The sequence below is a fragment of the Vidua macroura genome, chromosome 17 (assembly GCF_024509145.1).
Source record: "Vidua macroura isolate BioBank_ID:100142 chromosome 17, ASM2450914v1, whole genome shotgun sequence".
In the NCBI taxonomy this organism is placed as follows: Eukaryota; Metazoa; Chordata; class Aves; order Passeriformes; family Viduidae; genus Vidua; species Vidua macroura.
Window position 1 is genome coordinate 9,491,522 of NC_071587.1, and position 12,286 is coordinate 9,503,807.

General features: G+C 44.9%; 1 long non-coding RNA gene across 1 annotated transcript; it reads right to left on the bottom strand.

Moving 5' to 3' along the window:
* Positions 1-293: 293 nt before the first annotated feature.
* LOC128816104 (uncharacterized) lies at positions 294-7,316 on the bottom strand. The gene is made up of 3 exons (XR_008439787.1): positions 7,245-7,316; positions 6,853-6,967; positions 294-462 (listed from the first exon to the last, which is right to left on the bottom strand). It is a non-coding gene; the product is annotated as an uncharacterized LOC128816104 (long non-coding RNA).
* Positions 7,317-12,286: the final 4,970 nt, after the last annotated feature.

Below are 12,286 nucleotides of genomic sequence, written 5' to 3' on the forward strand. Positions count from 1 at the left end.
CTTTGTCCTTCCCGCGGTGACCGCGCTGTCACAGCGGGCAGGGCGGTGCAGGGAGCGCTGCAGCCTCGGCTGCCGGTGAGCGCCTGCCCAGCCGTGCGGACCGAGCCCCGGGCAGAGGCAGGAGCCAAAGCAAACAGCCAGGGATATTTCTTTAATTTTTTTTTTTTTTTTTTTTTTTTTTTTTTTTTTTTTTTTTTACAATACATTCTTTGCAATTACACACGCCCAATGGATTATTTCTCTACCTCTGCCTTTGATTTTTTCAAAACTAGACAGCTTTATAAATATCATCCCTCTGTTTTCAGCCATTTTGCAGTTCTTGTACAATTAATGTACTGCAGCCATCCACTTCTTTTCTTCTTTTCTTCTTCTTCCAATTCTTTCCAGAGCAAACAGGCACTCCTGTCCACACTGTCCCAGTGAGATTTATTTCTTCTCTCTGCTTGTGTCATCACCAATACCCTAGAATAAAAAAGTACATATTTTGCTGGACAATTTTGATGAAATTGGGGATGAAGTGTAAACCCGCTGCCCCGACCTTACCACACAAAGTCTGTTACTATTATTAATCTGTAAACTCCACAAAACTTACATACATAAATGCATGATTTAGCTAATTATTTACTAAAGATTTTTTTTAGCAGTGCAGCAAATCTCTGGAGTTTCTGCATTTGCTTTGCACTTAAAAGAAGTTGGTGCAAATGAAATCAGCACATTAAAGTGCATCTTTCATTAGAGGACAGGGAGCAGGGAGGAAATCTGTCCCACCTGTCTCCATGCCATTTATCAGGTGACCTTGGAGCAGTTCATTCATGTGGAGTTCTGTGCTTGGCTATTCTTATTCCTCATATTATTTTCTCCTTTACCTCCTCATTGTCAAAATTCCCAGCCTCTCCCAGTACTCAGGGAAAATCCTCAGGGTTAAAACACTTTCCTTGGCTTTGCTGCTAGAGATGTGGGCTGGTGCCTCCAGAGCTGGAAGGGGCAGAGGAATGGGAATCCACACCAGGCTCTCCAGCACTGCGGGAAATTCTGCTTCTCATTTGATGGAGTGATTAAAAAGTAAAAAAGCAAGAGTTTTTCTAGGAGAGGAGATGGGGTGGGAGGTTAAGTGATATTGAGTAGTTTTTTACATAAAAAAAAAGCACAGTAAATGTTGTCCCTTCTCTTGCTCTGCACAGACATGAGAGGAAGGGAGAGGTGGCTGTGGCAGGGAGCCCATGCAGGACCTGCCTGTGGAGATGTCAGGTCCAGGCTCGGCTCACTGCCAGCAGGGAAAGATTAGCTGAATGTCACCCTCTCTGGCAATGAAACCTTTCTTTATCACTTCCAGCCCTGCGTCTTACCCTGCTTGGCTTCTCCCGCCCTGTCCCCCTAAACCATTTCCAATGTCCCTCGTAAAAAGATGAGCAGACACCTTGTCCTGCCTCTTTCTTTTCTTGCTCTCTTTCCCTTGCATTGGTCTCTGCTCCTGCACTTCTCTCTGGCAGTCCCTGCCCTCTGTCCCTCTGCAAACCTTTTCTGTGACTGAGCTGCTCTCGGCAGGCGTGGAGATGGTAAAATCCACTGGCTTGGCTCTTTCTACCCCTGCAGATCTTTCCTCAGTGAAACACAAGAGAGAGAGAGATCATAAAGGCATTTTCTCACTCAGCCTAAGCCATGAATTTTAAGTCCTCAGGACAGAGACTATTTCATATCGTGTGTGTTTGTGCAGATTCAGCACAAGGCAGCGACCACACTGTTATTTTCCCAGTATTTCCACTTCCCTGACTCCTACAGTGCCACTGTTTCATCTTTACTGGAGAGATGTATTTTTCACATTGCTGTTTTTTTCTCCCATGCATTTGTCTGACTTGCTCTTTGGGGTTTATAGTTTAAGACATATTGTTTATTATTTATAATATTAATAACAGGTATCGTCCTGCTATAGCAATTAAATAATTACAGAACCCATTCTGGTCTGGTCAGCCAGCATGCCCCATATGGCAGGAATATACCTCAGAATGCATAGAGCTAAATATGAACAGAGCCAGGCACTAAATGTTAGGTTTAGCTTCCCATAAACTTAAATATGTGCATTTCTTACCCAGTAGGATCCTCCACAGACCCATAAAGCAAGTGACAGAGTGATCTCCTCTTAAGATGCTCTAAGAGCTTGGAGAAATTTGTTAAGAGTGCTACTTCTGTAGGCACTTGTTACCATGAATTCATGATGAGATTCATTGTTTGCCTTTACATCCCCTTCTCTGGGCTTTCCCAAGCCCGCTGCAGCCTCTCCTTGGAATCAGGGCATCCATTTATGACACTGGGTTTTCTGAGGATTTCTGGGTTTTCTGCCTGAGAAGATCAGGACCTTCACTCCCCAGCAGCTGATCCATTGCAAAAAGGTCCTTGTGCCACCCTGCTCCACCCCCTCACCTGCCCGAGAGTCACTGTAACTGGGGCAGATGTCTGGGCCAACACACACCCCAGATGGTGCAGCACATGGATGTTAAACTCGGGAAGTAGTAGAGCCCAGCCTGCCTGAGAAAGCATCTCCCCACTCATCCATCCTTCACTGACTCCCTACTCGGCAGCAGATGTGATTTCATTATGGCACAAGGAGTTCCCAAGGCTCAGCGAGGCTGGCGGCGGCAGAGACCCTTCGCTGCATTGAATCACAGCCATTTGCAAATGCCAAGTGGATTTTTCTCCCTCTCAAATCAAGGAGAGAGGCTGAAGATAGTGAGAAGAAAGCCGAAGATGTGGAAGGTCTGAAGGGTGTTTTCCATGCCCAAAGGTCTGTGTTAGGGGTAGCTGGGGTAGCCAGAGCTCTCCGTCTCTGCGTCCCCACCACCCTTCTGATGAAGGGAGAGGAGTCGTATTTTCAGCCTCTTCAGTTTGCTCCTTTCCCATGACATGACAGTTCTAACCCAGCAGAAAATTCATTATTTTATGGCCTGTTTTAATTCCTGGACTTTTCCTTCCCCTCAGACTCTGTTGTTCTCTTGCCTGTGTGATAATTCAAGATAATTGTGAATGAGCAGAGCCGAATCCTGCACGGTGCAGAGTTGACCATGGCCATCGCTCACAGACCATCAGAGTGGGAGGCTCGATGCAGTCACCACTGAAAACAATATTAATCACTTCCTTTCACCTTGCTGCCACTTAGCTCAGATCATAGTTAGAGCCAACCCAAGGACAAGATTAAAAACCTCACATCAGTGAACGCAGATACCAATGAAATCTGCAGAGCTTAACCAGCTCCTGCGAGCCGAGGGTGGAAGGTGACACCTGGGCCACACCGATATCTCTGGGGTGTTTGATCCAAAGACTGGAAGCTTCTAGACAGGCCACAAATGGAAAAGTGATGGTTATCCATACTTTAAATATCTGCTTCTGTCTTGGTGATAGAAACCTTTAAAAGGTTAAAAAATAAGTGATTCGTTGGAGTCAGAGTAAATAGTACCAGAAAAAATAAAGATGTTCACTCACAAAAATGTGAGTATTTTTTCCTTTTTACTTTCTTTCTGACCGCTGTGTCAGAAGAAACAAAGTTTATCCAGACCCCAAAATCTAAACTGGACATAGCCCTATGGAAGTGGACCATGAAATTCTAAAATTTCTTTTAAAAAGGGAAAACATTATTTTTTTTGGTGCATTATTTCAACAAATCTGATTTCTACACCTGAATACACACCCCAAGTTTCAGTGAGGTGTCTGTGCCCAGAAAAGATCAAGCTCTGAATATTTTTCAGAATTCCTCTGTAGGAAATTGCATGACCTGGTCAGATAGTTTTAAATGCCAGTGTTGGAAAAATGAAACAATCTGTTCATGACCTAGAATCTGTATATGGAGAGAATCAGATGATATAGCTACAAGGTCATAAATACTGTGAATATTAAAATTAATAGCAGAGCTCTTGAGTTAATGAAAAGCCAGTTAGGGCAATAAACATCTAAAAGAATAGATATGAGCAAACATCCATCTTAGTTCATAGAAGAAGGGCTGTTTACAGCTCTCCCAGATTTTAGGGCCAGTTCCTGTTGGAGTGGGCAGTAAATGAGTGATTCAGATGGTTGTGGTGCTGGAATTTCTCAATGATGTACAACTGAGTCCAACAATGGGTGTCCCTGGCTGGCTGCTCAGTATCCATGAAAACCAGAGATGCTGCACTCTCCTGACCCAACACGTGTGTGGCTCTGTTCCTACCCCTGACAGCCTGGGCACAGCCTCAGCTAATGGGTTATACACAAGGGAGATGTGAATATATGACAAAAGAGAGTCCAGCTCCAACCCTGAAGGCAGAGCTTGAAATTTCCTCCGTGTTAATATCCAGCACTGGCCTCTCTGCACAGCTGAGTCTGTGTATTCAAATAACAGCAGGTCAGTCAAGAATATCTCTCATCCCTGATTTTATTCCTCTCCAGCCTCTCTCTGCACATGTTTTTTATCCAGCAGAAAGCTCATGTCCAAGTTAAGCATTCACCTCTGTGGGGTGATGTCCACCTTGGCCACTTTGTGCTGCATCCAGGGGACAATCTGTGTGTCCCCAGAGCACTGAATGTCACCCCAGGTACAAGTGGGGAAGGGAAGAAGGCTGCAGTTTGCATTTTAAATCCTGAAAACATATTTTAAGGGCTCTGCTTCTGTCTGTTCTCTAGTTTCTGAGAAAAACTCAGCTAAGGGAAGATTTTGGTAGAAACCCAAAACTGACATTCGCCTGCCTTTTCCAGGTAATGCATATGCATGCATGCAAAACTCAGGCATTGGTTGTTTCTGCCTCGGGATTAAAAGCTATGGCATGCACAGAAATAGAAGCCCATCTTTACAAAATTGCTTTTGAAAATCCCATATGCCAGTTGCATACCCTGCAAAGATGTAGAGCTTGAGTAGTGGTACAGGGATGGGGCTGCTAGCCAGGAGCATGAGCAGTAAGCTCAGCTTCCCTGCAGGTCTGTTCTTTGTCTTTGGGTCATTTTTCCTTCCCCAGCCTGTTCTTCCATCTCTGAAAGTGAGGAGGTTAATGCTAAGTATTTATTTGTGTCTCAGAACAGTCCTCAACGGCAACACTTTGTTTGTGACCAGCAGCTTGACCCCACGTCTGCCAAAATAACCTGAATTCCTATGAAGGGACTTTTATGTTTAGCATGTACAAGAAATACAGGGATGGCTCTGGAAGCTGCTGCTTAAAACCCAGGTGGGTTTTAAAGGGCTAAATGGCACATCAGATTACCAGGAGTTATGTCAGAAGATGATGTGTAGGAAAACCAGGAAAAATGTGAGAGTGTTTTGGAAGAGAAATAAAAGTACCCCAAACCCCTCTACAATTTCAGCCCAGAGGCAGCCCTGACTTTGGTTGTTGCTAGGAAAACAGCAAGCCCCAAGTCCTGGTTGTTCTCCATCCCACTCTGAACGATTTCTTGGTAGAATAAATCTTCCCTGCTTTTAAAATAAATGAGAGAGCTTCACAATGCCAAGGCCATTTAAATTTACAGTGAAATAATGCCAGGAAACGATCCGGGCTCCAATCTGTATTCCCAGTGCTTTCCTGCAGCTGAGGAACACACAGTTACACTTTGGCTCGTGGCTTGGGGTGAGCGCCCAGCCCCGTGCCCTGGGAGGATGATTGGAATGCAAACGCGAGCCTGAAGGAGCTGTCCGGGGCAGGGAATGGCATTTTCCTCCCGGCAAGATGCAAAGGGAACATCCCGAGCAAGGTTGTACCCTGCAAGGGGTTGGTGCCTTCCCCTGGATGCGGGATGGGGCAGCAGGGCTGGGCTGCTGCTCCCGCCTGCATCCCCCAAGTCTTTGTTTCCCACAAAAGATGGACCTTGCCGGGAATGCCGAGAGCAGTGCAGGAAGGATTCAGCAGCTGAAGGGTTTTTGGTTTTTGTCAAGCGCAATTGGAACAAAAAAACCAACACCAAACCAACCCCCCCACCTGAGCAAAACAAACCAGAGGAACATTGTGGATAAAACCTGAAATTATTTAGGGTTTGAGTTTTCAGTCAGGAGATGGGAAATAGTGGAAGGGTTTTCTCTTGCCCTTCCCTGAGCGGTGTTGCAGTATTTTGGGTTATGCATTTTTCCTCTTTCCACACTTCTACCACAGAAAGGATCTCTTTGGCTTGTTTTGGGAGGTCTGGGAATTGCTATTTTCTTTCCCTTCAAAGCTCCTATTGGAAATGTCAAGACCCTTCCTGTCGATTTTTCTCGCCATTCATTAATCCATTTGATTTAGTTTTGTTTGAAGGAAAGGAGGTGTTTCCTCCTTATTTCGAGCAAAATTCTCCAGTCTGCTTTTGTAGCTGCTGCAGCTTTATTTTTGAAAACTCGGCTTTTAATCTGAGAAAGCATTTTGAAGTGGCAAGTTTTTAGTATGGAAATTTGAATTTGCTATAAATGAGCTTTAAATGTGTTTGTGTGAGTCTTATTACAGAAGTTTCCTATTTCCAAGAACTTTCCTGATGTTTAAAGTCAATCAAAGGAGATAGTCCTGTGGAAGGGTGATGGAAAATACCCTCTGTAGAAATAACTTAAATAGGTTTAATCTTTTTTGAAAGATTTCAGCTTTTTGGGATCTGGGTTGGAGCCTCCTTCTCCTGTGATTAACTGGGGCATCCCTGTTGTCTCAATGGAAGTATAAACCAGTGCCTTTTTGCTAAAATCTTTTGAAGTCAGTTTGGAGGTTGAATGCCCAGACACAAATTGCTACTGTAAAGCTGCAGAATCCTGGAAAAAAAAAAAATTAAAATTATGTTATCAGGCAGCTAAAAGAGCGACTGCCTGGTCAGGATGGTCTTGGAACAGAGATAGGTGACTCGAATGAGAATGTGACCACCCATAAATTGAGCGTGAGGCTACGATACCTTTTGCAATATTTGTGTTTTCAGATCTGGAGCTCAAAAACGGGGTTTGAAGTTTTTGTGTCCGTTGTGAGCAGACTTAGAGAATCTCCAGGTTCTTGCAGGATATGGTCTCATCCTTTGGGTAGATAGAGTGTCAATAGAAGAGTGGCAAAGGAAGTGAAAGGCATGAAAGGAAGATGCAGATTAAACAGGTTTTTCACTCACTTCCCCCTCTCTTTCCTTGCATTGGGATGATTTCTATTTTATTTATGAATGTTGAAGAAAACAGCTTCCTTTTTTTCCTCTAACTAAAAAACTCCCAAAACCCACCCCCAAACCCCACCAAAAGCCAACTGGAAATTAGAGCTGATTTGAGCTGAGAAATCAACATTTGAAAACTCAGCTGAACTTACCCATTCCCCTTCCTGTCATTATTCTGCATAAGCTGGATCCATTTTCCCCCACTGCAATCAGCTGTGAAGGAGAACTTCCATCGATTTCAGCAGGAACAAGCTAGAACATGTTAGATTTAAATATTTGAATCCTCAGCTGTGCTACCTAAGCATGTCAATCTGTCTTAATACTTTATTTCAGGTTATTATATCAACAAAATTCAGTGATATGCTGCAACAAAATTGCATTACATGCTCTCTCTGTGTTTTGAGCTATCATACTCCATATGCAGTGGCATCCCTCCTCTGAGTGTGTGATTGTATATGAGCCCTGTCTCTAAATACATTTCAGATATGTTACATTTTTAATTCTTCAAGAAAAAAAAAAAAAAAAAAAAACAGAATCCTGGAAAAACAACCAACAAAACACACACATTTTTTAGATTGTGAAAACAGATTCTCTCAATATTGTATCCCAAATAATGCAGAGAGAAAGAGCAAAAGCTCTGGGGTTGGGTATGAGCTGCCAGACATCACAGAGAGCAGCACTACCAGATCCTCCAGCCAAAAGAGAATCCAAATTAGTGACCTATATTGGGGATAAACTGGTCATGCACCACAAACATGATTCTGTAATTAAAACCTTCCCTGGTACAGACACAACTGATGCCCAGTGTGTGCGTCGAGGCGTACAAAGCAAAACAACTGCACTGGGAGGGTTAACTTTTTAAATCTAGTTCGGATGAAATGTGGAAAATAGGAGCTGGGATGTGCAGGGCAGCCCTGGGATGCACGGCTCGGACACACGCACGGCTGCGGGGACGGGAGCAAGGCAAGGAACAAATACACACCAGACCCCAACGTGGAGCCTAATCTCTCCATTATTTAGAGACAGAGAGTCCGTCGCTGTGTACCAGCCTCTCCCGGTGTCAGACATGCACCCCAGCTCAGAAATCCTCTTTTTCTAAAGTGGGGCTAATGCTGCAGAGCGTGTGTTTGGCTTTGGGACCAGCCCCGGGCTCCGCTCGCCTCTGCTGGGGCGAATTCCAGCACCGATGGGGCTGCGCTGACATCAGGAGCCTTTGCTGAGTCAGGTTGCGCTGCCGCCCCACCTCGCAGCTCTGCATCTGCTGGGAGAGGGGGGAAAGTGCATTTTTAACTGTTTGATGCGTGAGGCCAGGCTGCAGCAGCGGCGGTGCTGCGGTGGAGGCAGCGCTGTGTGCCGGGGACGGTCACTCGGAGCGGGCTCCTGGGAGGCTTTCTGCTCCAACACGCGATTTAACCCTTTCAGCCTCCTGACAGTTGAATAAATAGGCAAATGAAGCAGGGCTTAATCTAGTGTCCACCCCCTTCCAAAGGCCCTGCACTAAAGAACTTAAAGGAACTAATTGCTTCTGTATTGCTATTGCTGCCCAGCCGCTGCTGAAAGCCTCCTGGAGGTTTGCCTTGGGTCTGTGCTCTGCGTGCCAGCCTGATTTTGTTAGAATTTACTATATTTCCATATTAAAACAGCCAGGCCGTGGGGGAAAAAAAATGGAAGAAGAAAAGGGAAAGAAAAAGAGAGACTCATTAAAACTGCATCATGTCACCCGGTTGAACTTCCCATCCCTCCACTTCCCCCCTCAATCAGCAGCAAGGATAACAATTAGATGTGATAGCTATTCCTAATAGGCAGCAGTTAGCGCTCGCTGCTCCAGCTCTGGCTAAAGCAGGAGAACCCTGGATCATCCCCTGCGAGGTTACAGCTGATGAGGCTCCGATGGCCAAATAAACCTCTCCCAAGCGGGGCAGGAACCGCAGGGCTTTCCCCCTCCATGGCTCCGGCTCTGGATTCTCTTGCTGCTCGCACAGCAGCAGCAGCAGCAGCAGCGGGGCACAGCCTGTCCCGAGGCTGGGTTGCAGCTCCAAACCCGGCCCCTGCAGCCCAGGGAGCCCCGGCCAGGGCGGCAGCAGCGCTCAGAGGCACTCAGCCAGAAAACTTGGTATTAGGAGTGGGAGAAAAGGTCACCTTGGAGGATCAGAGATAGAGAATTAAAAGAAAGGGGCTGGGAGTGGGAGAGAGGGAGGGGGTATAGGGGGAGGCTGAGGAGGGAAGGAGGGAAGAGGACGTAGGATTTCTAAGGAGGCCTGACCCGGGAGGATAAAATATCCTGTTTTCATTGGTTCAAATGAACCATTAGGGAGAGAGTAATTTGTTGACCTTTTTGCTGCCTTATCATGAGATGAACAGCCTTAACATTGGCTTCACGTTTGCCTTAACCCCACTGTAAATCATAGAAGAATCGATTTTTTCTTTTTCTCTTTTTTTTTTCCCCAAAAGCATATAAATAAAGAACAACAACCAAGAAACAAGCCTATATTTTAAGATGATTTAGCAGAGCAAGGCCAGGTAGATCCGTGCATTGGTCAGACTCTGTGGATGTTCTCCCCTGCCTTCCTTATTTGTTTTTGCTCTTTTTCTGGCTGAGCAAGTGGGAACAAGGGCTGTGCAAAGGCTCTGCTTCCTTTGGGAATTCAGTCTGGAGGACAGTGATTTTCCTCTTATTTCCATCAGCCTGGCTTGGCAGTAGTTCCAATGAAGTCAGTTTGCACTCTCCTACAGCCAGTCTCTTTCCCCAGCTCCTGCAGATAGTCTGGCATGATTTTGGCCTAAGAAAGGCAGGGCCAACATGAGGGTTTGGTTGAAGTGACAGTTTTAGAGTTCGCTGTGGACCTTCCATGCAAGGTTGCCATCTGTGCAAGGAAATGGAGCTCGCAGAGTTTGGAATATGTCAGCTTGCTGGGGGTGTACCCAGAGGCTGCTCATTGCTGAGCCCAAACCACACTCAGATCTTGTGAGGCACTGGCTTTTCTTGGGTTTCACTCTAAACCTTGATTTGCAAACTTTGGAGGCTTCAGAACAGTCTGAGCACTGAATACCAACAGCAGGTATACCCAATACGTTGCAGTGGAACCAAAGGTTTTTAAAAAGCATTGGAAGTTGTCTACTTTGGCGTGGGAAGAAGCCACCAAAAAGCTTTTCCTGTGTCCAGGTTGGTTTTGGATTATCAGTCCTAGGGCGTCTTGTGTTCGCTGTGAAGCAGCTGTCAGGGATGAGGTGGGATCCTGCCAGACAATTCCTGCCCTTTGAGGGAATTCAGCCTCACCTGCAGCTCCTCAGCTGCAGCTCCCACCCAGCTGAGCCGGTCCAACAGTTCCAATCTGTCCATAGCGTTTTGTACAACTTCACTCTCAATATTTTGTTGTCTCTCCTTGGCATAGCAGGGAAAACGTTCCACGCTCACACTGGAAAACATTGTCCAATTCTAAAGAGAAAATTACTTGAAATTGCAGGTTAGCCAGGATTTTTTACTTTGCGACGTTTGTGTTTTCATTGAGTCTCTTATTATAGGAAATTTAGATATGGAGCAGAAGCATCTGGCCTTCAAAGGACCCTGAAATTGCCATGGGATGTTATGATAATGCTGCTTTTATGTGACTGATCTTTTCCATTTGTCCTTTGCTCTCTAGGTAACAGCTTGGAAAATGTCACCTTTTGGTAGGTAAAGAGAATGCTGCTCTGTGTAGGGTTTGTGATACCAACTTTTATTATAATCATTCTACATGAGATGCAGATCTTCCAGCAGCCAGCAAATGCTTGTCAAATGAACCCAAATCAGGAAGGTCAAATGTTCTCACGGAGAATGCAAGATAAGGATGACTTCTGTGCCTGCTCTTGAATATAGCATCTTCTTTGATCAGAAAGATATTTTAAATTACTTCTAGCAGCAGGCTGGGTAACAATATACCCGTGTGTGCCAGGCTAAAAATAGCTCTTGGAACTGCATTTGTACTACACTGTGAAGTATGTGATTGCTGGGAGAGATTTCAGAACTTTCCTTTTTGCTTTCTGTCTTACATTAATTACACTTTCCAAACATATCTTTAACATATTGGATGTCAGGATTTCTTCCTCAATTGCATGATCACCTTGGGTTTTGGAAGGTGTTGTTGGATTTTTAGTGGTAGCTTAGCTATTATGAAGGTGGATTTTATTATATTAAGAGTATAAAGAAGTTATTCTTGAAATAAATTATGACCTGAATAACAAACACATAACAATAGGATTTTGTTAAACCCTATAACAATGGCATAGGTCCCGTAGTTTAACCAAAAATCAATGAAAAATCAATTATAGAGACTTATTTTAAAGCTTTTCCTATGCAGTGCTTGCAGAGTAAACTTTACAACATGCTGTTATATGAAAGGAAAAAAAAAAAAAAATTAGTAAATCCAGCTTCTAAACCAAAGAGTAAAGTGAATGAAACATGTATTTAAAGTGAAAAGCCACAAGAAATTGCAGAGAAAAAAAATCTCTTCTAACAAGCTTTCTTTTCTGTTTTTATTTATTTGTCTACTTATTTATTTAAAGCTAATAATATCCTTGTCTGAAGCTTTGAAGCACGAGAGTGTTTGTGTGTGTGGTGGGAAAGGAGCAGGGGCTGGAGGGCTCCCTGATGCCTTTATGAGGATGTTTGATCTTCATCCCCACTCACCCCCAGCTCCAAACTCAGCTCATGCCTTTACTCTTTGGAAAGGTACAGAGAACTCTCAGGGATAGAAATCTGGGCTTTCCAGGGGAATTCGTGGAAATTCACCCATCTTCATGCAGTCCCAGCACACCAGGACTCCTGCTAAGGCACAGGGACACCAAGACTCTGCCATGCTAAAAGCCACCAATGGTTCCAACAAAGCACAGGCTGTAGGATCAAGGCTCTGGCCATTTCTCCTGGTGGTGCAGATGAAACTGGAGGGACTCTGGAGCTGTGCAAATGTGGTAGGATGGGGACAAGAATCTGTATCTCCGAAGTCCCAGGGTATTTTTGTACCCCCTCCCATTTGGTGGCTCTCCATGAAGCACAGCCATCCCAAAAGAAAGCAGGCTGGGAGTTTTAGGGAGATGCAGCTCAAGCTCTGCAGGAGCTGGGGCAGTTGGTGCCTTTGGAATTTCTCCATCCAACATCTCCCCAGCCCATTTGTGGCTGTGTGCCTGCTGTCTGCTCTCACCCTGTGTGGGTGCACTA